We start from the raw sequence: 6,777 nt of genomic DNA on the forward strand, positions 1-6,777 counted from the left end.
AACGAGTGACTGTGAGGAGAGCGATTGGCGTTGCAACAGACCAATCAGAGCTCGGTTTATCTGGCTCGGGTTTAATTTTCAACCAATAGGAGAATTTGAGACGGATATATGGGCGGGGCGTCGTCGGCAGGTTCTCAGAGATGTCGTTGAGGAATAAACCCACCTAAATTTAAGTTTCTTTGCAGCTGTTTCCAGCTGCTGTTTAACAATCCTACACGTCTGTCAGATCCAGATTACTATCGAGATCTACACTAAACTGTACAAACACAGATCTCAGCATCATTCATTTATCAGGTTTTTTTTACATCAGTATCCAAACATTATTTTCTGTGAAGATGACAAAAAATGTCCACCAAGCCTGGTGCAAATCAGTTCAGTATTTTTGTGCAATCCTGCTGACAAACAAACAAACCAACAAACAGACATGGGTGAAAACATGACCTCCTTGGCCTGGGTAATAAACATGTCATAGTTAACATGCATTAATGATCACAGCCTGCCAAAACCTTCATCACACCACTGACTTAAAATAAAGCAGGGAACAGATTTCCTTAACTTCTATCTTTTTGTTATATTGTTTTATTTTTATCATTATTGTTGTTTTGTTGTCATTTATTCTTTTAATGTTTTTTTTTGTCTGTGTCACCATTTGCTCCACAACTGCTACTTTGCCAAACCCCATATTAGTGTTGTCAATTGTTTTGCACATTTGTGTTCCCCTGTTTTATCAGAGTGCATTATTCTCACATCTGACTTGTTATTTTTTTGAAGTATTCTTCAAGTAATCACTGATGCAGTTTTCCCATGAGCATTACAAAACTGTACCTTCTTAATTTGGCTTATCCCAATCCACAGCGGTGGTCTCAAAACAGAGCTTGTCATTCATTTAGTTTCAGGATGATCACTGCCTGAGAGTCTTCACTGAAATAAGCTACTTGGGCTGGCACTATGAGGAGTGTTCTCATTTCACTGAGGCCTAAAACCCTTTGTCTGACTGTGACATTCATTTTCCTCAAAGCTGAGCTATTCAGAGAGCCAGCTGCTGAGTGTTGTTGGTGCATGAGAACATCTACCATGCTCTTGGGTCTGGTTTTATTGTGGGTCAGATTCTAGAGTAAAATTGTTCAATATCCCTTTTGACAAACATTTAACATGCAACTACTCTCGCATCAGTATTCAACTTAGATCTTGCCTCACTGTCTCCATCCAGTGGCATCAAGAACAAATTACAAGCACAAAGACATTAAATATGGATTTTTGCTGCATTTACAAAATGCAAAATACACTCTACTTAATATGAATAATTCTAGGCAGATAAGGGAATCTATTTTGATACCTTTTTCTCTGCATTAGTTTTCAGCTTCCTCTCGAACACAGTTGTAAAACACATCCAAAAAGCTTTCAATAACTTTTAAGGTGAAAGTTACTAGCCACATGGTACAGTCATTACCATACACAAGTACAGTCATTAACTTATCAAGGCAAAATCTGTGTCAGGGGTTTTTCCCCAGACTGAATCTCAGAAAAGATTAGCTCTTTAGGTCTGGGGTCGAAGCCTAATTGGAAATCAAGAAATTTCAAAGTCATCCATTTGTTTGTGTAATTCTATCTGTTTGTCTGACTTTACAGTGAGGTCATGAGAAATGTTTGTCCAGCATGTCAGAGAGAAGTCCTAATTAGACAGAGGACCAACCACAATGAAATATATTTGGCAGCATTACTCATTCAGATCTAGAAGTCACTGATTTCCTCACAGAAACACAGGGAAGTGTTTGGTGCATGATGAGTAAGGGGATCACGAGCTGAACTAAAAAGACTTAAAGTATAAATAATTTGCTATTTAGTGAATTGAACTTAAATTACATCTAGTCTAATAGCATTCAAACCTCATACAATGGGAAACCAACATGAAATCTGTCTAAAAAACATGAAATAAGTGTGTTTCCATGGCATTTATTTGGATTTAGAAGCTTTCGCACCTAAACTAAGCGTTATTTCTATGTGGTATGATCTTTGCGTAATCACCATTTATGTTTGTGTCAGAAATAAAATCTGTGCATTGTTATAGTTAAAATCTGCTGATGAAAATGTAACATACGCGTAAAAATGTCCACATCATGAATGATAGGCTCCCTATTATCTGCAGATGCTGCTGCATTTTCACTTGTTCCTCTTTTTTCTATCTCCTGCTTGTGGGAAAGGGAATTTCTTCCGTTACATCGACAAGCCTCCTTCCCCTCTGGCATTTACAGCAATCATACGGTTTCCCTCCACGGGGCTGCTGAGAAGACGGCTTTGCTGGAAAGTGCAGAAATGAAGCTGCCAGCTGGAAACTCGAGTACAGCCTCTTGATTTGGTATTTTATCTGTGCTCATCATTTTCTTTTCTTTTTTTTTTTTTTTTGCCTTCAGCTTTTTGCTTCACATAACATGAAAGCTCTGTATCTGTCAAATTATGTCATCTGCTACAGTACAGTGTGTCATCTCGGTGCAGAGACAAAGCAATATTCAGATGATAGAGAAATTTCAGTTCATGTGATAAATGAATGTAACATAAACACACAGCAAATGTACAACATTTTAATTTTTATTCATGCAGAAACAACACATTCCACGCACGATTACATGATTATAACCTAGTGTAAGTATCAATTACAGCGTTAAGTGACAGAATTTCTGAGCTTGCGATTAACCACTCAGAAAAACACCAGTATTATCTCCTATGTAACAAGGTGTAAACAGCCCTGAGAGAGCTCTACCGGCTGGCGAGCTGCCATCAGTGTTGTTTTCTCACAGTACCTGTACAGTAAACACACCGGTGTATTTAAAGAGCTGGCTCACACAGGAAACTGAGTCTTTGTCTCTGTCTGTTACACTCTGTTAGCTTATTCCTGGAGGCCTGTAATGGGGATGATACTGAATGTGAAGAGAATGGTTGAATAAGTCGCACTGAAAAGAAATGAATGTGTTCGTATCTCGGCCTGGTGTTGGTGAGATTTAATAGTGTGCTGAGAGACTAATGTGACATATGAGTTGTGATAGCCTGCGGGTAAAGTTCCCCGGGCATGAGCCTCTGTGAAAAGAATCCTTTCATATACAGTATGTCTATCTATATACTTTAAACTGTTACATCTCCATGTAGCTGCTTCTAGTGGTAAATCTCCTTCATTGTTGCTAAGCAGCCAAAGTGTGTGTCCTTGGGGTATTAGCAGGTGAAATTTGTTCATCTGCGGTTTACACTCTTTGTTTTTTCTTTTCAGGTATTTCACCATTTCTTTTCTTTTTTTATATTTGGTGAAGCAAAACAAAGGCAAAGAAAGTGACATAACATAACATAACACAACATAACATAACATAGCATAGCATAGCATAGCATAGCATAGCATAGCATAGCATAGCATAACATAACATAACATAACACAACATAACATAACATAACATGATATAACATAACATAACATAGCATAGCATAGCATAGCATAGCATTACACAACGTAACATAACATAACATAACATAACATAACATAGCATAGCATAGCATAGCATAGCATGACATGACATGACATGACATGACATGACAAGACATGACAAGACATGACATGACATGACATAGCATAGCATAGCATAGCATGACATGACATGACATGACATGACATGACCATTCATGGGTGGGAGAAGCACGCACTACTGGGGAGGTGGAAGTTAGCTTTCCAGTGACATAGGTGGGAGATGGGACATGTTTGTTTTGGTTTTGAATTGTTTTCCAGAAATACACCATCAAAGCCACAATTTCTAACACTAACTACACAGTACAGGTGTTTCCACAGGTTCTCCTATGTAAAGAACTTGTAAAACAGCATTTCTTCACGTGTGCCAGTTGAATCTTTATTTCCTACCAGACACTTTGTATTTGTGATGGCAAATGGAAAGTTTTTAGTGAATTGCAGACGCAGATAGAATCATTATTTTGCTGCATGAGTGTAACTGTGGAGCTAGAGAGAATGAAATGTGTGCTGAAAATGTCACAGTTTATCATTTTAAAGGGAACTCTTTTTCAGTGTAAAATGATGTTGAAAAGTATTTACACAAATGTGTGTTGTCAGGCGTGTGGCACCTCATTATGAATTCAGAATTTATAGGTCTCGGCCGATATGAGTTTCTGGGTAAACTCATTTCTTAAAGCTGTTATTCTGGGGTGATGATCATTATTTAAAGGAATATTTTTGACATTTAGGGAAATACACTTATTTGCTCTCTTGCTGAGAGTTAGCTAAGAGGATTGATACCGCTATGGTGGCCCTGAATGCTCAACTCACTGCAACTGCAAAACACATGCAAATAGATAAGACACAAACAACTTCAGGAAACATCTTCATCAATTTGACAACACATGCGATGCAAAAAAACACAACACAAGCAATTACACAAACATGCTGCAAATTCAGTTCTTAAACACAGAAGAAGTGTTTCCAGCGGACACAAGTACCATGAAGGCATAATCCTCACTGCAGTGGCCCGGGTTCGAATCCAACCCATGGTCCTTTGCTCCATATCGTCCTCTCTCTCTCTAATTGACTTTCCTGTCGCTCTCTCACTGTGACTGTCAGAATTAAGGCAAAAAATTACTTTGTTAAAAAGTGATGAACCTGGCTCTGATGCATTTGTTATTCAATGCTTTTAACTTTAAAAGTCACAATTGGGTATTGAACAAGACCCAGCCAGGTTCATCACTTTTTAGTGTCCCCTGGAAACACTTGTGTTGTGTTAAGTATTTGCAGAGCATGTGTTGTCAAATTGATGTTTTCTGAATTTTGCAGCAGATTTGTGTCTTTGCTGTGCGTTGAGCTCTCAGGGCCACCGTATACCACCCTCACATGCACACTAAATGTGTAGCAGCCTGTTAGCTTAGCTTAGCATTAAAGCCTGGAAACAGCTAGTCTTCTTCAGGAGTAACACAGGATGTGCTACCTAACTGTGTGATCATTGGAACAGTGCAGAGAGGACCATCCGTTATATCAAATCCGATCAACACCAAACAGACATGATAAGTGATATTAAATAATCAGCAACTGAAATACCAATAAACAATCATTAATGAATCCTCTGAGGCTGAGTTTGACCGTTCCCCCCCAGCAGAGGTCACTCATGACACTATTTCACCTCCCAGCAATCGCCCATCTCAGAAGCAGCACCTCATTCTCTGTCAAATTACATTTCCTGCTTGTAATTTTACACCACAAACCCGGTCCCTTATTGCATTGCTCTGTTGCTACTTGTATCCCAGGGGAAATGACATCCCAGTTTGAGCAGGTTTGTGCAATAGGCTCACACTGATTGTTTGTTTATTGGCTGGAGGTTGTCAATCACATTGGTTCCTTTTTTTCTCATTGGGATAAGGTTTTTAGCAGATGTTATGTCCTGAAGGGACGAGGCTCAATCTTCATCCGTCCCTGGAGAAGAGCTGCTGCCTCGCAGATGTTACTGCATGCAGCGAGTTAACGTTAAGCACAAAACTTCTCAATGCAACTTAAAATAATGGTACGCATTTAATATACACACATATAGATAAAAATAGAAATTATTGTGGTTTTTTGCAGAAAATAAATATTGCTTATGTACAGAAACCATTACAGTAACATTTTTGATGAGTCTGCAAATTACAGTATGCAGACTTCATTGGAATATATAATAAATCAACTTTCATTGTGAACACAGTTGAAAGGGACAGCAGTTAGTTCTTTATACCAGTGGTTCTCAATGTGGGAACCAGGGACCCCCAGGGGTCCTCGAGGGAGTTCCTGGATGTCCCCAGCAAAAAATGATTTATTTTCACTATAATTCCACCCATAAGTAACACAATGACAGAATGTTTGTTTAGACTGACAGGGTGTCAGTCAATGCTTGTTTGTTTATTGCATGATGCTGTTTGTGTATGAATGATTTTATGTGGACCCCAGGAAGAACAGAGATCCAAATAAAGAATAAAGAATAAAGAATGTATGACTATTTTGGTCTTGGGTTTCAAACACTTTCTGTAATAAAACTTTTTTTTTTAATGTACTCTATACTGTATGTTGTGCAATGAACTGCAATAAAGTTTGTTTGTGAGTGAAAGTATATTTATTCAGCTCAGTAATTATTTATGATGTGACAGTCTAGTTTCTTCTCCAACATTCATTTAGATCGTCTTACAATGAATCCTAACAATAGCAAGTGTAAATAACCCTGATGTTGGATAACACTGATATTTATAGGAATGTGGTATTGATTTGTCAAGTGTGAAGTGAAGTGTCATCACCATACATTACTCACAAATCATCGTACAAATTAGTAAACGCACATTTGGCCCCTAATCTCTCTCCACACTTCAAATTTGTCCCGGTTTGTACCCAGAAAGTCAGTTAAACTGCTAATAAAAAATATAATTTTTGATCCCTATTTTAAACCCTGTAAGCATTTCAATAAGTCTCACTCATTTGCTTTTGTGCTGTTGCGTTAAACTCTGTTTACAGTTTGCTGCTGTCTTCTGCACTAAAATGGGATCATGTAAAGTAGACGATGGACGGACATTGTGAAGTAATGTTGCGTGAAAAGTGGAGAGCCGTCCTCCATGAACAGAATATTATTGCATCTGGTGACGTGCTGCTTCATTTGGGCTGATACTTGAGGCTCAATAAAATATAATACTTTGAGATGGCAGCTGATTTTAAGTGTATTTAACAATGCTGATTACTAATAAGCATTACTTTTATTTCTTTTGATTTTAGAGCGGTATTGT

Source organism: Seriola aureovittata, chromosome 20 (genome assembly GCF_021018895.1).
Source record: "Seriola aureovittata isolate HTS-2021-v1 ecotype China chromosome 20, ASM2101889v1, whole genome shotgun sequence".
In the NCBI taxonomy this organism is placed as follows: domain Eukaryota; kingdom Metazoa; phylum Chordata; class Actinopteri; order Carangiformes; family Carangidae; genus Seriola; species Seriola aureovittata.